Here is a 19,475-nt window from a genome sequence, read left to right as displayed (position 1 = left end):
CAAATTTCCTTTATCATGTGTATGAAATTTTTGAAAATATTTAAAAATAAACTACATACATCACAATACATATCTACCACGAGAAAGTGTCTTTACCTGCATAACTATGATACCAAGAAATTTTTTGTTCATGTTCAGATTTTTCCCATTGTTCCAAAAAAAAGTCCTTTATAGTTTTTTAAAATCTTCTTCCTGTCTTTAAAAGTCCAAGATTCATTGAAGATCCACTTTTATTTTAGGTGTCTTAACGTCTCAGTCTGTTAAATTAGTCTTCCTGCGTGCTCCCCCCACCAACCCCTGTCTTTGAGGGAGTGTCTTTTTATGACATTGACTTTTAAAGTCTAGGACAATGGCTTTGTAAAATGTTCCTTTGAAAGCTACATGTAGAGATTAGAAGGTAGAAACTTTTAAAAATTGAATTTTCTCTCTGAAGTTTTCACTTAACTATTATAATGTAAAGTTTTGAGAAGGTAAATGAATAAATAGGGATAATTTGGATGATGTAGAAAAATCATTAAAAATAAATGTTTTCATAGATTTCAGAAGATGAGGCTTTAGAGGAGAAAATATGATTAGATCAAAAGGCGATTACATCTGACAAAAGCTTTGAAATCGTTTTCTTTTCTGTTGCATTTTATTAACTTTAATATTTAGTGCACACCCTGCTTTGATGTGTACAGTATGGGATAAGGGTTAGAGCAGATAAATGGTTCAGCAGAGGTAGTAAGTGTGGTAGGGCATGCACTATTACAGGACAAGGGGTAGGGCATGCACTATTACAGGACAGGGGGTAGGGCATGCACTATTACAGGACAGGGGGTAGGGCATGCACTATTACAGGGTAAGGGGTAGGGCATGCACTATTACAGGACAGGGGGTAGGGCATGCTAGGGAAGAAAACAAGAGCAAGATACCTTAGAACTTGGAGGTCAGAACGACTTCCTCAGAGAAAGGAATTTATGTGCAAATGAATGTGGGTTTGAAAAGTGTGTGGTGAGCCAGCCTAAGTGTTGGCCTAGTATCTGTTACTGTAGGACATGGAATATCTTCATTGAGTTTTCAGAGTTAACCAGTATTAATTTTTTTTTGAAACTGTTTGTTTTCCATCCTCCTCCTTTCCATTTCGTTTAGTGTCTGCAGAATAACTTACAACCACTCAGTGGTGGTACCAACCCATTCAGTGGCCTGAGCAGTAGGAGCTGCAAACCAGTCTTCAGTGACTGGCTGGACACTCCAGCCTTCATTAGAGGACTGCTGGACAGGCACAGAAGCCATCTATAACCCTCAGACACGTTAGCCACTTTGCTGACCAGCAGTGGACTCAGGAGCTAGTGTAGTTCATTTGCTTTGAAATTTGTTCCTACCTCATCACAGTCTCTTCAGCAGCGCGCTGCTCTTCTAAGTTTCTTCAGGATTTCGGTGTAGGTGGAGATCAGACATGACTTCCCGTAGATGATCATGGTAAATGGTGCCACGCATATCCTGGGCCAGTAACCACCACATCAGAAACATTGAGTGAACTTACACTCAATGACCACATAGCATAGAATCTGTGTACACATACACATGAAATATATATAGATAAATAAACAGTAACATTTTGAAGATGTTTCTAGAGGCTTTGGGAAGTGTTGGTCTGTGGGTACAGTTTTAAGTTAGATGGATATTACTTAAAGTAATAGTAAAGAAGTTTTAATATTCTTATTGCACAGTGGAGTAACAGTTAACAGTGTATTATATATTTTAAATGTCTGGAAGAGAGGATTTTGAATATTCCCACCACAAAGGAATGGTTAATGTTTAAGACAATGGATGTACTAATTAACTTGACTTGACCTTTCTGTAGTTTCCATTAATGATAGCCTCACATTATGTCCACAAATAAGTACAATTGTTATAAAGATTACAATTAATACAAATGAGTCAAAATTAGTTGAAGACATGAAACTTGGTGCTAAGTGGAGAGTTTAGACAATCTGATGTTCATCCTTCAGAACAAGTTCATTTATGTTAGTCTGGACTGGGATCAAGTGAGCAGGCAAATGGAGTTTTGCCTAATTAGAAATTCCAAAACTATGGGAAAGACAATTGGTTCGTGTAAGGAGACATTGCTCACTACTTTTCTCTTTTATGATTCTTCCTGAAATAAAGAAAAAAAATGTAAAATTGATTCCTAATTGGCAGAATGGTAGAGAATAACAGAATAGGTTCTGAAGTCTTTCTATAGAATATGTGTCCTGTTAGGAATATATTACTTGAATTTGTTGCTATTAACTAAAATTTTTATATTTTAATTTCTTATTATTAATTTATATTAATTAATATATTAATTAATATATTAATAAATTAATATATTAATTAATATATTAATAAATTAATATATTAATTAATTAATATATTAATAAATTAATATATTAATTTCTTAAAAATTCAAATATGCCAAAATGGGAAAGGACATTAAATATCCATAAAATACCACCTAGATTCTATATTTATTTGTGAATGAGTTTCACCAAGTAAGTTCAAAGCAAATTGCAGATTTCATGACAATACATCCTCAAATTTTAGCATTTCCTGTTAAACCATGTTAAGCCTGAAAAAGTTGATAGTAACGTCTTAATGTCAGCTGCTATCCAAACTCCATATTCAGTTTCCACAGTTATCTCAAGGAGTGTGCATGTGTGTACATACACATTGCCACCTTTTTAATCTCTTATTCTGGATTTTCATACCTGCATACACGTGCACACTTTTCCTTTGAGGGTATTAGAGTTCTCTTAATAGCCATTTTCTAAATTCTGTTTGGTAGTTTCATAGTATCATTTATCTTGCTCCTTTATTCTATAATTTATATAACCTGTAGCACACATTTATATCAACTATAACTCCAGTTATAGAGTAAGGCAGAGGATTAAAAACAGAAAACAGAAGGAAATTATCTACATCCATGTAAAAAATGGTTTATATTTTAAGAAAACAAAACTACATATAAGGGCCCATGAAATGACTATAGCTCCAGTTTCAGGAGCTCTGACACCCTCTCCTGACCTATGTTGACATTGGACACTAGGATGGAAACCTATATATGCATGAAATAAAATAAAAAAGCAATACACTATGGCAACATTGTAAGCTTCATATCGGATCAGATCAAGAGGCTATCTTGACTGGTCGTTCCACTACAAGCCTTACTGAGTTTGACTTTTAGTACTGTGTAACGGATATACTTTTCCCTTTGAACGTAAGAAGTAATACACAGATGATGTTGTTTTGCTTTGTTTTGATACAGGTTCACTGTAGAGCTTAGAGGACAACTTAGTGGAATTGGGTATTTCTTTCCCCCTTTATGTGGGTTCTGTAGCTTGAACTAAAGTTGTCAGACTTTTATGGCAAGCACTTTCCCTGCTGAGTCATTTCATGGGCCCTTATATGCGGTTTTATTTTCTTAAAAATATAAACCATTTTTTACGTGGATGTAGATAATTTCCTTCTGTTTTCTGTTTTTATCCTCTCTCTGCCTTACTTTTTCTTATCATCTCTATCCTTGGTAATTATTTTTATTAATTTCTTGTTGAATCTCTCAATGTTTCTGTTTGTTGTTATTATTCAAGTATTTTCGGTCACGAAGGATACTGATAATAATAAATAAATAGATAAATAGACTGAGTAGCTCCTGTCACACTGAGTTCTCACATTTTTTAGTGGCTGAGGAATCCAAGGTCAATCCCTAGAAAGTGTGATGCTTGGAGAGGGCTTATTTTCTTTTTCATTGAAGATTATTGGAGAAAAGGGAGTTCTGTGCCCTTAGATGATGGAATCTCATTTATGGAGGCAAATCACCTCCTTTTTTTATTATTTATTTATTTATTTTTTGGTTCTTTTTTTCGGAGCTGGGGACCGAACCCAGGGCCTTGCGCTTCCTAGGCAAGCGCTCTACCACTGAGCTAAATCCCCAACCCCGGCAAATCACCTCTTAATACTGTTACACCGGGCATTAGATTGCAGCACATAAATTTGTAGGTAGGAGGAGGCAGATGCTAACAGTCTCCAGGATACCTCCAACTGCTGTCATCTTCTGTGCAGTCTGACTGGCAGTGCATGGTAGCATGCCTCATATATGTCAAGCCTGCAGCAGACACTACATCAATACATTATTCTTCTGTATGGCAACTATTTTCAGTAGCAACTATGAAGTAATTGATAGAACAAGATGAACTAAAATATAATAAATTGAACTTAACAATTATCTGTTTATTACAAAAATATTGTCTGAAATATTTATTTCAGAAAATAAAGTTAAGTTCTTAATAAACATTGTTTAAAAATTCTAAAGTTTTTTAAAAAAATGTATAATATCGAGAAAACAAAAGACTGATGGTGAGCGTCTGCTCTTTGATCTGCCAGCTTGTAAGCAGGCACTCACACAAACCTTGCTTTTCAAGTTTCTTCTGGGAAGATTGGCATCATTTGCTAGCACTTTTCAAATTCTTAGCCATTTTTAATGTGAGGTTCATTTCTTTACAGTTTTTGTATTGTTAATGACCTTCATTTCTCCTGTTCCCTACATAGGAGTTTTAAGGCCTTTTGTTTTGTTGCTCATCATTGAAGGGTGATTCTAGCTGATGCCCATATTTTTGTGTTTGATCAACTTATTTAAAACCTACTAGGAAAGAAATATCATAGAAAAGAAATAAAATATATCTGCCATTATTTTTTGGAATCTTTATATGGAGGAATTTGTGATACCACAGAGGTTTGACTGTGTTCAAAGAGGGTTTGGATAATTTAAAAACTTTATAGCATTAACTTCTGAAATGAACACAACTGAATCAAAAAAACCAAACTGGAACTTCTCCAAATTAACCTCCATGCATAATTCAGTGTTTACTAAGAATTAATAATAAAATGTATTAATGTAAGGGTTACCTATAATATTCAAATGAACAGTCACTACAAAAATTTCACTCTCCTCTGACAGAAACAAAGTTTAAACTGGGGTTTCTAATGAATGATATCACTTCTGTACTGTAGAGTAACCCAAGCATGAACCCTTGCGAGCCAGACCTGTCTGTATTCATTTTTAGAGCATTTAGAATAAGCAACTCTAGGGATGTGAACTGTGAATGTCCTCTCTAACAGCAGTAGCAGAATGACACAGCCATAAGACGTATGGGATTTTCAGGAACTAGGAAAGAATCAGTTGACACTCACCTTTGCTTGAATTTAGAATAAGCCTTTCCAATCTAGTTCTCTTCAGTTCATGTCACTCTATAAAGCAGTAACTTTTGACGTCCTGTCATGAAAAATAAGATGACCTCTGGATTGTAGCTCAACCCTATATCCATTGCTATTATTTGTGTGTATTTTTTCTAATGTGACTCCTACTTTTAACATTATTAATGTTACCTTTGTTAACAGAAATTTCAAAAATAATGCTTTTGTTTTACTTAAATCATATAGGTTTATGTTTCTACTTTCATTGTACTCAGAAAAAGAGAGATGGAATTCACTCACTTTTCGTGTGTGTGTGTGTGTGTGTGTGTGTGTGTGTGTGTGTGTGTGTGTTCATTCATTTACAGCCACCACCACCATCAAAAAGCCTGAAAGTCTTTTGTTGACAAATGCATGAAGTAAAGAGATCACATTCTATCTTTCACCAAACAGTCTAACTTTCAACTCTCTTGACTATTTAAATAACATTCACTCTTTTAAGTAAGAAGCTCAGAGACTTCTCTCCCCAACCTCCTAAGAAATCAAGATAATTTAAAATGATACCTATGATTTATTTTTTTGGGGGGGTATAGTTGACATTTCAATTGAAAATCACATTTCTTTTTAACACATCAAAGTGTTCTTCATTTACTTTATTTATTTATTTATTTATTTATTTATTTATTTATTGGCTCACTTCTTCAAAGATACTTTAGAGTTTGAACCACAGTACTTCCTTTACAAATTTTGGTTAATTTCACAGGTGAGTCTACTTCCTATTTCACCAATCTAATTTTCTGCTTTTCCTATGATTCCTGTGATAGTGCTCCTGCCAGTGTTGAATGGATTATGACGAAATGTATCCTGTGCTTGTCTATCGCCCCTCTTCTGGTTCTTGTCTTGGTAGACTGCCATGTGTAGCGTGATTCCACAGAGAGGAAGGGGGGCAGGGTTTCTGGTGTACAGCTGGATCAAGTTTTAGCTAATCTCAGTGGGAGCAGAAAGACAGGGCATCAAGCGAGGGATGGGGTTGCTATCCCACAGTCAAAACTGACCCATAATTCTACCTGTCTGGAAGAAATGCAGGGATGAAAATGGAGAAGAGCCTGAGGAGAAGAAGATTCAGGGACAGGCCCAAAGTGGGATCCAGCTCAAGGGGAGGCCCCACACCCTAACACTATTACTGAGGCTATGGTGCACTCATAAAAAGGGACCTACCATGACTGCCCTCCAAAAGACCCAACAAGCAGCTGAAAGAGTCAGATGCAGATATGTGTACCCAACCAATGACCAGAAGCTGCTGACCCCTCTGTTGAATTAAGGAAAAGCTGGAGGAAGCCGAGGAGGAGGGCAATCCTCCTCAATTAACCGGGCACTAGCAGTGTCAATTAACCTGGACCCCTGAGATCTCTCAGACACTGGATCACCAACCAGGGAGCAGACACCAGCTGAGATGAGGCCCCCAACACACACACAGCACAGGACTGGGTCTGGACTCAGTCAGAGAAGATGCACCTAACCCTCAGAGACTGGAAGTTTAGAGGTCTTAGGGGGTCGGGGGTGGAGAGGTAGGGAGGGCGGGGAGGAGGATTTGGAACAATTGGAGGGTGGACGAGATTGGGAATAGAATCTGGAGTGTAAAAAGTAAATAAAAAAATGTCTCCTTGGGAACAGCTAAAAAGTTACAAAAGAGGCATATTATAAATAAACTACTAATTATCTTATAATATTAAAAAAGAGACTACAGAGCAGGAAAGAGAAGACAGAGCTCCCCGTAGACAAAATGTTCTATCAGGATCAATAAACACCCGCTCCCCCGATTTCTGCTGGATATTTGGGAGCTACCAATTTGACGACATTACTTTGGTTCACTCTCTTGGTTGGGTTGTTCGGTGGTCTGTGGGAAATGTTGTGAATGCCTGATTGAGGATGTTCTGTCTGCTGCTCCTTTCTACCAGCTACTCGCTATTTATTCTTTTATTTACTTCGCTCTCAAGCTAATAAAGCCATTCATTCTAAACTTAAAAAAAACTTTTTGTTACATAATATGAATCTAAACTTTTAGGAATATGATCAAATCTATGTATCTAGTATTTACTTATATGTTTAAAACAATTTAGAAATACTGCTTTCCCCACTGTTTCTTGCAAAAGTCAGTTAGCCGTTCCTAGATCATCTCTCATTTGAGGTATATAGTTTTTGGTTGCAAAACTAACAATGTTATCTGAGTGATTGAAATATTTGTATTTATCTCTGTTTATATTGAGATTTTTAAAAAGATACTAGTTTATAAATCAGCTCCTTTCCACTTCCTTTTCTCAGTTTGAATCATTTGAGTTCCATTATGCTGTTCCAACCAAAAGTACAATTAGGACAAAATTTTTTCCTCATATTTTCTGTCAGTATATAGTCACAGCCCTACAACCTAACTGTAGACTGAATCACATTGTCAACTGATTGTTAAATGACTGTAACAGTGGTAACTAACACAGGCAATTTGAAGTAATATTTCAAGGAGTAACGTTAGTATCTTCTGACTTTTCTGACCCCTTCCCCAGAGATGACATCAGCTATCTCTTTAAACAACTGGTGGGTGTTCAGGCTAATATAGCTAGTCTGTATAATATGTATATTTTCAAAATAAAATATTGGAGATCATTCTGTATTCTGAGACTTTGTAAGATTCAAATATAAGATGGCCTCTTACATTTTTTCACTTTTTTTTAATTCATATGGTTTTTCCAGACAGAGTTTTCTGTGTATCCCTGACTTTCCTAGCACTTGCTCTGTTGACCAAGCTGACCTTGAACTCTGGGATGCACCTGACTTTATCTCATGAGTACGATTTTATATAATTTTTATAACCTTTAGCTATTCACTTTAGAAAATTTCTAAGGATTAGCATAAGTTGCTATTTTTAAAAGGTACCAGGAGAAAAGATCCTGTTGAATTTTTCCTATGGTTGCAGCTAATTAACAACATCCTACTACTTGAAATTAGAAGTTGACATTGTTTACATAAGAGAGCCTTTTATACAGTTTTTTTTTCAGGTTTTTTTTTTTAGGTTAAGACCTCAAATGCATCTGATTCTACCCCTTTATCTACTGTGGTAATGGTATATCAGTATTAGACTTTTACTTCAGTCTTTGACATTTTGTTGAAGCAGATAACTTTGATTTGCAAAGATGGCTGAACCAGTTATCCTCTGCAGTCTGGAGGAGGAAGGACTAGTGCTGTGACTCAACTGTCTCTGAGCCAACCAGGAGAGTCAGCAGGTTTGTTAGGCTCCCAATGGGAGTGTCAGAGGGAACATGTAAATAGCCTCAGGGCACTGACAAAAGTTAAATTTCCATGTTCCTGTCAGAAGCTTAGAAGAGAGAATCCAGTTTTGGTTATTCATTACTTAATTTTTTCTGTTCTATTCTAGTGGGAAGGCTTTATTTTACCTCAGTCTTCCTGAAATACAACTTTTAAAGCAAAATTTGTAGTGATTTTGTTTTGTCTTGTTCAAAGTGATTTTAAGTTTATTTTACAAATACAGGTTTTAATCTGATATATCAATTGATTGAAGTTTCAGATAAAAGAAAAATGATTGTAGCTTAACCTAGGTATGGTGAAAAGAATATATATTTTGGAAATGAGTAACCAAAGGGAAACCTATACAGTCTCCCAATTCTTTCGTAGGTTTTTGTGGCAATGGTCCACTAAATCAGGGTTTGCCCCGGCCCCCACTAAGTATCTTTGAAGGGCACAATTTAAAATAAAAATTCTTAAAAAGAAAATATGTATTACAGTTTTATAAAGATTTTTCTTGTTATATTTTCATTATTAAAAATATAGAAGTGGGGGCTGGAGAGAGATCCAGTAGTTAGGAGAACTTAGTAGTCTTACAGAGAACTCTGGTTTGGTTGCTAGCACTTCAAAGCCAGAGTGATTTGCATGCGGTCTGTACCTTCATTTCCGGGAGATCTGATATCTTCTTCTGATCTCCAAAGTCCCCAGACACATACACTACACATATATATGCAGGCAAAGCACTCATACACACAAATCTCTTTTTAAAAGAGAAAAAGTACAAAAGCTGTGAAGAAAAGTTTTAAAAACAAAGTGTGGTGGCTCATAACTTGTAATCCTGGAACTCTGGAGGTTGAGCCAGGAGGATTGTTATGAGTTTGAGGTAGCATGGTGTATATAATAAGGTCCCAGGGCCAACCTTGTTTCAAAGGCGAGGAAGAGGAAGAAAGGAACATTTTCTTTTTGTAAATTTCTGAGTAACAACTACTCTGTAATATATTGAAGTATTATTAAGCATACATTTGTTTTAATGCTACCCTCACCCCCACCCCCAGGGTCTTATGGTGTATTCCTGGCTAACTTGCTGTGTAGATCAAGCTGTTCTTGACTCAGAGATTCCCTTGTCTGTTCCTCCTCAGTGCTGGCATTGATTAAGGGCATCCACCACCTCTCCTTGTATATTTCATTGCATACCCTCAGATAAATTTTAGTTTGAGTTCACACTGAATATTCTATTTTATAACCTGAGTTTTTTCATTTAAAATATATAAAGAACATTTGACTACATCAGTATATCAAAACTGTAAGTGATACTGCTTAGAAATGGTTTGTCTTTGAGAATTATACTGAAAGTATTTTTCGGAAATGAATAAATTAAATTAAATGATGATAATTATCAGTAAAACAGTTATATTCTTTAAAAATTTTTGTGTGATTAATATGACTGTTTATTCAATTTTATGATAGGTACTTTGAAGTTATAAAATATCTGACAAAAGCAACTTAAAGAAAAAAGGTTTATTTATTTCTCTTTTTTTTAAAAAAAATTCTTCCTCATTTATTACAGTTTCCCCTCCCTCCACTCCTCCCAGTTCCTTGATTCCCCCCCCCACCCCGATCCACTCCTCCTCCATTTCCATTTAGAAAAGAGACACTGTCACCCCCTTCCAGGATATCAGCCAAACAAGTTATAATAAGACTAGGCACGTATCCTCATACCAAGGCTGAATGAGGCTGCCCAGTAGGAGGAAAAGGGTCCTAAAAGCAGGCAAGAGTCAGACAGCCCTACTCCCACTGTTAGGAGTCCCACAGTCCAGCATGGGAGGAAAGACTTGGCAGTAATAGTGTAAATCAACTGGTTATGTTGGATTCTCAGACAGGAGCAGAAAATGGAAGAAGGGAAAGAAATGCTGGTGCTCAGCTTGTTTTCTCTTTCCCTCCTTTCAGTCAGTCTAGGACCCCCAATACATGGGATGGTGCTGCCCACATTCACGGTGGGTCTTTCTCTGTTAAACTTTGGAAGGTCTCAGACAGAAATGTCTAGAAGCATTTTTCTATGGGTGATTTTAAGTCTAATCAAGTTGGCATTGAACATCAACCATCACAGTTCCTGAGTAAGATCCAGTGAAGAAAGCAAAAATGACCTTCATTTCCTATGACTTGCACACAGGGAAAGATGAAAACCAGACCCTTTTAATGTGAACTCCAGTGATTTACCTGGGTCTTGGTTTCAAAGAGTAGATGGACCAGGGCAGGGTTTTGCTCTAACAGTGATTTTGTGCACACAGCATTGTAAAATGTCAGGTAGAGTAGGTACAGAACAATAGCCAGCAGTTGTGCGATCGATGTTAAGAGGGAACGGAAGAGGCTTAGCAGGCCTGGTGTGTTTATCTCAGAAGTGAGAATGCTGGTAAAGTGCATCAGCACTTTGACTGGCACCACCTGCTTTTCTCTGTAACTCGACCTGACCATGTGTCTAAACTTTTTTCAAAGAAATAATCATTGCTTGTAAATATATAGAGAGAGTACCTGCTTTATTGAAGCAAGTAAAACAAGAAAGGTGTACAGTATAGCGATGGGTCTTATTTATGTGTTATCTGAAATGAAGGAACTGCAGTGCTGCATTAATATGCGATCAGTGTGATTAACAGTGTCATGATTTGAGAAATAAATATTTTCACTTGGTTAGAGTTTGGGGTTTTTCAGATGCTACTTAAGCCAAAGTACTAAAACTTCTCTAGTTTTACTCTCAGTTGTTCTGACTACAAACTTATTACAGAATAGCAAGCCAAGGCTGAGGAGAGAGGCCAGTTGGTCCAATGCTAGTCATGCAATCATAAAGACCTGAGGTTGATCCCTAGTACACATTTAAGAGGCCAAGTTTGTGTGCATGTTTGTAAGGAAAGTAAGGTTATATTTTAAAGGGTTCTAACACTTATATATACAACTTTAGGGTTAAAAAATTCTAAGAGAAAATTTGTAAAACATTTTTATAGATGTATACAATTCATGTGATCAATTGGTGAAAAAGAACTAATAATCACACAGTATTAATATGCTTTAAAAAGAAATGCATGGTCAGTCTGCTTTTGATGATGCACACTTAGAACCTTAGGATTAGGGAGGCCAATCTGGGAAGATCGGGAATTTAGATAGTCTGGATTATTTAATGAGATTCTGTTTCCAATATATAATATATATTCTAATATATAACAATATAAGCATTTCCTCAAGACCAAATCTCAAAAGGAACACATATGTTTCAAGAACAACATGAGTGAATAGATCGGCCAACTGCCTCCCCCAACCCCTGCCAAAAAGCAAAACAACTTTTGGAGTCGGGGAGTTATTAAACTCAGAGCCTGGATCCTACTGGCAAGTTCTTTCCCACTGAGCTCCCTTATATCATTCTTCTTTTACTTCTGTTATAATCTCGAAGGAAGCTGGGGGCATAATGGCTCATGCTTCTGATCCCAGTACTCGGGAGGCAGAGGCAGGTGAATCTAGGAATTCAAGACCAGCCTAATATATGTAATGTAGCGAGTTTCAGGACAGCCAAGTCTATGTGGAGAGACTGTGTATCAAAAATAAAATAAAGCAAAACCAATAAAGTAAAAAAAAAATTTAAAAAACCTTGAAGGAGCAAGTAACCTTTTCAACAGTATAAGCTAAAACAGCACGAAACAGGAAAGCTGGACATTATGCTAAACATCTGATATGTAGTGGGGTGGATAAGAAGATTTGATATAGATGCAGCTCACAGTTTAGAGGTAATGAGTTTGAGGGAATCTTTGGTCAGGGCGCCCGACACCCATGTGGTGCATGTAGACTCATACAGTTTCATATATAAAGGTGAACATACATAAATCTGTTTTAAAAGAGCATAATTTACTTTGAATACATTTATATTTTCAAGACTTTAAGGAGGAATGGGGAAGCCGCTTAGTTGGTAAAGAGCACTTGTCTTGGTTACATTCTGTCCTCAGCACTGAATAAACCAGGCATGGTGGTACATACCTGCAATCTTAGCACTCAGAAGCAAAAGGATCAGTTCAAAATCACCCTCCACTTCATAGCAGATTAGGGCAGAGAGACTTAAATGAATTGACTTCTGGAGTTGAAGAGGCTCAGACATGACATCAGAATTATTTTAACTCCCTGCTCCCAACATGCACTTCATCGAAGAGAATGTAAGGACTGGGAGACTAGAAAGAGAAATGTCCCATATAGAGTGTGAAAGCACAAGTCTATTGCCCTACTATAATCTAAACCATCACAAAAGTTGAAGAGATTATTTAAAAACAAATTCCAAGTATTTAGAAAAGAATGGCTTATCACTTTGAATAAATATGGATTTCTAAGGAACAAGACATGCCAAACTGACCTCATTTTTGCTCTCTCCCTAACCCCAGTTTTACAATTGCTTCTGGATTAGAAAATAGTAAAGACATGTTGTCTTGGCTTTAGCAAGCAGTTGGCAAAGTCTCCTTACTGTCCTTGTCAAAAAGATGAAGTGTGGGTAGATGGATTTACAGTTGTTTACATGCTGAACCCATGCCAACAGGACTCAGGGTTAATCCAAATAATAGCCAGTTGCTTTATTCACTGATTTCTCAATGAGAACTGCTGGTGAATCATAGCTTGCATATATTCAGTAACTGCATTTGTAGCTGGGAATTCCAGACTAAGGAGTTGTATATTCAAACTTGACTGCCTGAATATTTTCATACAATTAAAATACCAGTTACAGTCATTCATCCAGCCAAACTATTTGTCTGTTGTGTATACTTTTAAATTTTATAAGGTGGTTTCACTATTCATAAAATTAAGCCAAAGAAAGAGCAGTAAGTTTTGAAGCATAGGCTAGCTAGGTAAGAATGTTCACATTATAAACACTCTTTCCTTTGTATTTGTTTAGTAACATTTATATTACCCTCAGGTAGATGTTTTCATTCCCTTGAGATGTCAAGGTTCTGTGAACCAACCTGAGAGAGAGAGAGAGAGAGAGAGAAAGAGAGAGAGAGAGAGAGAGAGAGAGAGAGAGAGACAGACTGAGACTAATCATATATAGATCTGCTCAAACAGTATCTTTTTATTTTTAGTTTATCTAATTTTATTTGTTTGAGTGTTACCTGAATGATATATTATATACCAGGATCATACATTACCTATAGAAGTTATAAACGACAATGTCCTTGTGAACTAATATATTTATATATTTGTTGGCCTTCTGATAATCATTAGTAAACTACCTATTTAAGATTCTTTTAATTATATAGAAGAAACAATCTTTAGAAAGTTTTTTTAGTTTCTAGAGATAAGGAGGTCCATGATGACTGCTATATTTAGAATACTTTATTATCAGTTGTTAGTCTTAAATAATGTCAACTCAGTTTTATTAAATTTTCACTGTGTATAACTCACTGGTGCTTACAGTATATTGTTTTGATTGTCAAGAAGCAGTGATGGAGATGTTGGAGACTTAGCTCATCAGGTAAAGCACTTACTGCCTTTGCAGAGTACCCTGGTCTAGTTCCCAACACTTACATGGTGGCTCACAACCATCCATAACTCTAGTTCCAGGAGATCTGAGACTCTCTTCTGTCCTCTTTCAACTTTAGGACACGTGTGGTGCACATACATACATACAGACAAAACTCTCATACACATAAAATAAGAATAACAACTTAGAGTTTCTAAAAATAGTTGAAGAATGATTTTCAGGATTTTTTTTAGATTTATTTATTGTATATGAGGACACTTTTGCTCTCTTCAGACACACAAGAAGAAGGCATTATATTCCATTACAGAAGGTTGTGAGCCACCATGTGGTTGCTTGGAATTGAACTCAGGACCTCTGGAAGAGCAGTCAGTGCTCTTAACCACTGAGTCATTTCTCTGATCTATGATTTTCAGTTTTAGTGATGCTGAGCAAGTTCTCTACCTTCAGCTTTAGTTGCACGTTTTATTTAAAAATTTGAATGAAACCTAGTGTGATTCCAGTTCTGAGAATTATGGGTATTACTCTTTAAATTTAGCCTTTTCTGTGCTAACTGGTTTTTTTAAACACATCAGAGGCCCTTAAAATAAGAATTGGGTTAACTTCATTTTCTCTTAAGAAATCCATCATGCAAGATAATTTGTGATTTTGAACTTTATTGTGGCTTTATCTTTTAATTATCTCTAAGCTAAAAGACATTATTTCTAGAACTTAAAATCTAACCTAGGTTTTAAGCATTTTATAGTTATCTCTAAATTATGTCATATCTTAAAAGTTTTGAGTTTAAGAAAAGCTTAATTGTTGATTCAAAACATCTTTTTTAGTTATATCCGTATTTCCTTTTACTAAAGCTAAATCTTTCCCAGAGGATATGTTGGTGAGTCAAGTTTTGGATTTTGGCACCTATGTATTTGTTTTAAATGAAAAAGTAGACACATTTCTGTTCATTCAAAAAAAAAACCTATCTAAATATCTGAAAGTTTCAATCAGGTAATTACAGTCTTCCAAAGTTTCTCTCCCCTTCCCAAATTGTAAAAATACTTAATGAACTTATTATGAGGTTGATTTGTGTTCAGTGAATATTGAACAGTATTGATTATATATTAGGTTTTTGCAGCTACTCAGCAATGTGCACATAGTGGGGTATAAATAAAAAGCAAGACAATATGACTTTGAATTGGGGTGGGTGAGTGGGACCCCAAGTGCCTGGAAAAAAGCATCCTGTAAGGTAAGGGTTATTCTGTGTCCATCATTGCAAATATCTTCCGGGTAATCTGTTATCATCACAGTGCTTCTCCCCTCCCTCCATGTCTATTTTGTTAAGACAAGGGAATTGTTTTGGTTTGTGTTATTACTATGGGCTAAGTGTTATCTCTGAACTTTAGAAACATGTTGATTTCCTGGTTATGTTGCCATGTAGGTTCTGTGTATTTATATGTAGTAGAAAAGAACAAAAAAATTAGAGATGCAGTGTTATGGAACAGTTAAAGGATAAGCTGATAAGTAGTAAGCCTTTGTCATAAAACCTTAATGTGACTATGTTGTTCCAAATAAAACTCAGTGTAGTCAGCTAGTCATTTCTTATGCAGTGAGAGTCTGTTTTGTCTGAGACTTGATCCTTTCTAATTATGTACAGTCTTGTCTAATGAACAATGTTTGCACTGCTTTTTCATTGAACTGAAGTCTTTGTTACAAATTATAGCTGTAAGATTTCTACAACCTTCCTTACTGTTCCTATTTTTCATTGCCAAAAAAGTAACAGAAAACATTTTGACTGTCTTACTCACACTGTATTTAGAAATCAACAGGTAGACTGTTCTGCTAGGGCCCAGTTTTGTTTTTTTGTTTGTTTGTTTGTTTGGTTTGGTTTGTCAAAGATCAGGAGTGAAAAATGAATTATTAGGATTAGAGATTGTCAGAGCTGGAACATGTGGGACCTACGCATCCTGAGCAAGATTTTGGATTGATTTTCTTTTTCTTTATTGGATTTTTATTTATATTTCAAATGTTATCCTCTTTCCTGGTTTCCCATCCATAAACCCCCTATCCCATCCCTTTCCCCCTGCTTCTATGAGGATGTTCCCCCACCCATCCACCCACCCCTTCCCATCTCCCTACCTGATATTTCCCTACACCAGAGGTCCAGCCTTGGCAGGACCAAGGGCTTCTCCTCCCATTGGTGCCCAAAATGGCCATCCTTTGCTACATAAGCAGCTGAAGCCATGGGTCTGTCCATGTGTACTCTCTGGGTAGTGGTTGAGTCCCTGGAAGCTCTGTTTGGTTGGTATTGTTGTTCTTATGGGGTTTCAAATTCCTACAGCTCCTTCAACCCTTTTCTAACTCCTCCAATGGGGACCTTGTTCTCAGTTCAATGGTTGGCCACAAACGTTTGCCTCTGTATTTGTCCTGCTCTGGCAGAACCTCTCAGGAAACAGCTATATCAGGCTCCTGTCAGCATGCACTTCTTGGCATCAGCAATATTGTCTGGGTTTTGTGGCTGTATGTATATGGGCTGGATACCCAGGTGGGGCAGTCTCTGGATGTCCTTTCCTTCTGTCCTGCTCCAAACTTTGTCTCTGTATCTCCTCCTATGAATATTTTTGTTCCCCGTTCTTATCAGTGACTGTATACCATGTGGTTTCTTGTTGTTGTTTGTTTGTTTGCTTGTTTGTTTGTTTTGTGATTGGGTTACCTCACTCAGGGTGATATTTTCTAGTTCAATCCATTTGCCTATGAATTTCATGAAGTCATTGTTTTTAAAAGCTCAGTAGTGGGGAGAGAGAGCTCACTACCCAGACAGGTGGGCACTCCTGAGACTGCAGAGCGGGAGAGACCACCAATATTGCCCACCCCTGCCCACATCCCTGGCCCAAGAGGAAACTGTATAGGGCCTCTGGGAACAGGAAGATAGGGGCACTCAAGCGGCAGGTCCCCTGTGGTCCAGACACCTCCCTGATCTGAAGGGACCCGGTAAACAGCTCCCTGCACCCAAATCCCGTGGGAGGGAGAGCAAAACCTCCAGAGGGGCAGACAAGCCTGGGAAGCCAGAAGAGACTACACTCTGCCCACATTTCTGACTCCAGAGGAAAACACCTAACGGCATTTGGGATCCCTGTGCACAGGGGCCCGGGAAAAGGCAGACCCTTCTGGTTGCCGCCCTCACGGAGAGCTCAAATGCAGCCCCCCAGGAGCAACTTCAGGCCTGGGACCACAGACTAACTTTTCTGCTCCAAGTGACCTGCCTGGTGGCCTCAGGACACACGCCCACAGGAACAGCTGAAGACCAGTAGACAGGAATGACTACACACCTGAAAGCAGAACACTCTGTCCCCATAACTGGCTGAAAGAAAACAGGAAAACAGGTCTACAGCACCCCTGACACACAGGCCTATAGGACGGTCTAGCCACTGTCAGAAATAGCAGAACAAGGTAACACCAGAGACAACCTGATGGCGAGAGGCAAGTACAGGAACCCAAGCAACAGAAACCAAGACTACATGGCATCATCGGAGCCCAATTCTCCCACCAAAGCAAACACTGAATATCCAAACACACCAGAAAAGCAAGATCTTGATTTTGAAGCACATTTGATCATGATGATGGAGGACTTTAAGAAAGACATAAAGAACTCCCTTAGAGAAACACAGGAAAACATAAATAAACAAGTAGAAGCCTATAGAGAGGAATCACAAAAATCCCTGAAAGAATTCCAGGAAAACACAATCAAACAGGTGAAGGAATTAAAAATGGAATTAGAAACAATAAAGAAAGCACAAAGAGAGACAACCCTGGATATAGAAAACCAAAGGAAGAGACAAGGAGCTGTAGATATAAGCATCACCAACAGAATACAAGAGATAGAAGAGAGAATCTCAGGAGCAGAAGATTCCATAGAAATCATCGACACAACTGTCAAAGATAATGTAAAACAGAAAAAGCTAATGGTCCAAAACATACAGGAAATCCAGGACCCAATGAGAAGATCAAACCTAAGGATAAAGGTATAGAAGAGAGTGAAGACTCCCAGCTCAAAGGACCAGTAAATATCTTCAACAAAATCATAGAAGAAAACTTCCCTAACCTAAAGAAAGAGATGCCTATAAACATACAAGAAGCCTACAGAACTGCAAAAAGATTGGACCAGAAAAGAAACTCCTCCTGTCACATAATAGTCAAAACACCAAACGCACAAAATAAAGAAAGAATACTAAAAGCAGTAAGGGGAAAAGGTCAAGTAACATATAAAGGCAAACCTATCAGAATTACACTAGACTTCTCACCAGAGATTATGAAAGCCAGAAGATCGTGGACAGATGTCATACAGACCCTAAGAGAACACAAATGCCAGGTTACTGTATCCAGCAAAGCTCTCAATTAACATAGATGGAGAAGCCAAGATATTCCATGACAAAACCAAATTTACACAATATCTTTCTACAAATCCAGCGCTACAAAGGATAATAAATGGTAAAGCCCAACATAAGGAGGCAAGCTACACCCTAGAAAAAGCAAGAAACTAATCGTCTTGGCAACAAAACAAAGAGAAGAAAAGTACACAAACATAATCTCACATCCAAATATGAAGATAACAGGAAGCAACAATCACTATTCCTTAATATCTCTCAACATCAATGGTCTCAACTCCCCAATAAAAAGACATAGATTAACAAACTGGATATGCAATGAGGACCCTGCATTCTGCTGCCTACAGGAAACACACCTCAGAGACAAAGACAGACACTACCTCAGAGTGAAAGGCTGGAAAACAACTTTCCAAGCAAATAAATGGTCTGAAGAAGCAAGCAAAGTGGAAAATCGAATAAAATCGATTTTCAACCAAAAGTTATCAAAAAAGATAAGGAAGGACACTTCATATTCATCAAAGGAAAAATCCACCAAGATGAACTCTCAATCCTAAATATCTATGCTCCAAATACAAGGGCACCTACATGCATAAAAGAAACCTTACTAAAGCTCAAAGCACACATTGGACCTCACACAATAATAGTAGGAGATTTCAACACCCCACTCTCATCAATGGACAGATCATGGAAACAGAAATTAAACAGAGACATAGACAGACTAAGAGAAGTCATGAACCAAATGGACTTAACAGATATTTATAGAACATTCTATCCTAAAACAAAAGGATATTTACTGGTCCTTTGAGTTGGGGGTCTTCACTCTCTTCTATTCCTGTTATCCTTAGGTTTGATCTTCTCATTGTGTCCTGGATTTCCTGGATGTTTTCAGTTAGGAGCTTTTTGTATTTTACATTTCCTTTGATGATCCTGTCAATGTTTTCTATGGTATCTTCTGCCCCTGAGATTCTCTCTTCTGTATCTTGTATTCTATTGGTAATGCTTGCATCTATGACTCCTGATCTCTTTCCTAGGTTTTCTTTCTATCCTGAGGGTTGTTTCCCTTTGTGATGTCTTTATTGTTTCTATTTCCATTTTTAGATCCTGGA

The 19,475-nt window shown here is 37.2% G+C and overlaps 1 protein-coding gene and 1 long non-coding RNA gene across 4 annotated transcripts in view; one reads left to right on the top strand and one right to left on the bottom strand.

The window, feature by feature from the left end:
- Magi3 (membrane associated guanylate kinase, WW and PDZ domain containing 3) overlaps window positions 1–19,475 on the top strand; it is a 197,971-nt gene that overhangs the window by 85,443 nt on the left and 93,053 nt on the right.
- LOC147996471 (uncharacterized) overlaps window positions 1–19,475 on the bottom strand; it is a 29,700-nt gene that overhangs the window by 1,488 nt on the left and 8,737 nt on the right. Inside the window, exons 3-4 of one of the 2 annotated variants that reach the window (XR_015676701.1) lie at window positions 5,212–5,293; window positions 1,365–1,550 (exon numbers count right to left, since the gene is read on the bottom strand). This is a non-coding gene — a long non-coding RNA (uncharacterized LOC147996471). The remainder of the gene's footprint in view (window positions 1–1,364; window positions 1,551–5,211; window positions 5,294–19,475) is intronic. The other variant, XR_015676704.1, reaches the window with a different exon arrangement.

The sequence above is a fragment of the Rattus norvegicus genome, chromosome 2 (genome assembly GCF_021556685.1).
Source record: "Rattus norvegicus strain SHRSP/BbbUtx chromosome 2, alternate assembly SHRSP_T2T, whole genome shotgun sequence".
Taxonomy (NCBI): Eukaryota; Metazoa; Chordata; class Mammalia; order Rodentia; family Muridae; genus Rattus; species Rattus norvegicus.
The sequence above is the reverse complement of the archived record's forward strand: the minus strand, read 5'-3'. Positions and strand labels throughout refer to the sequence as shown.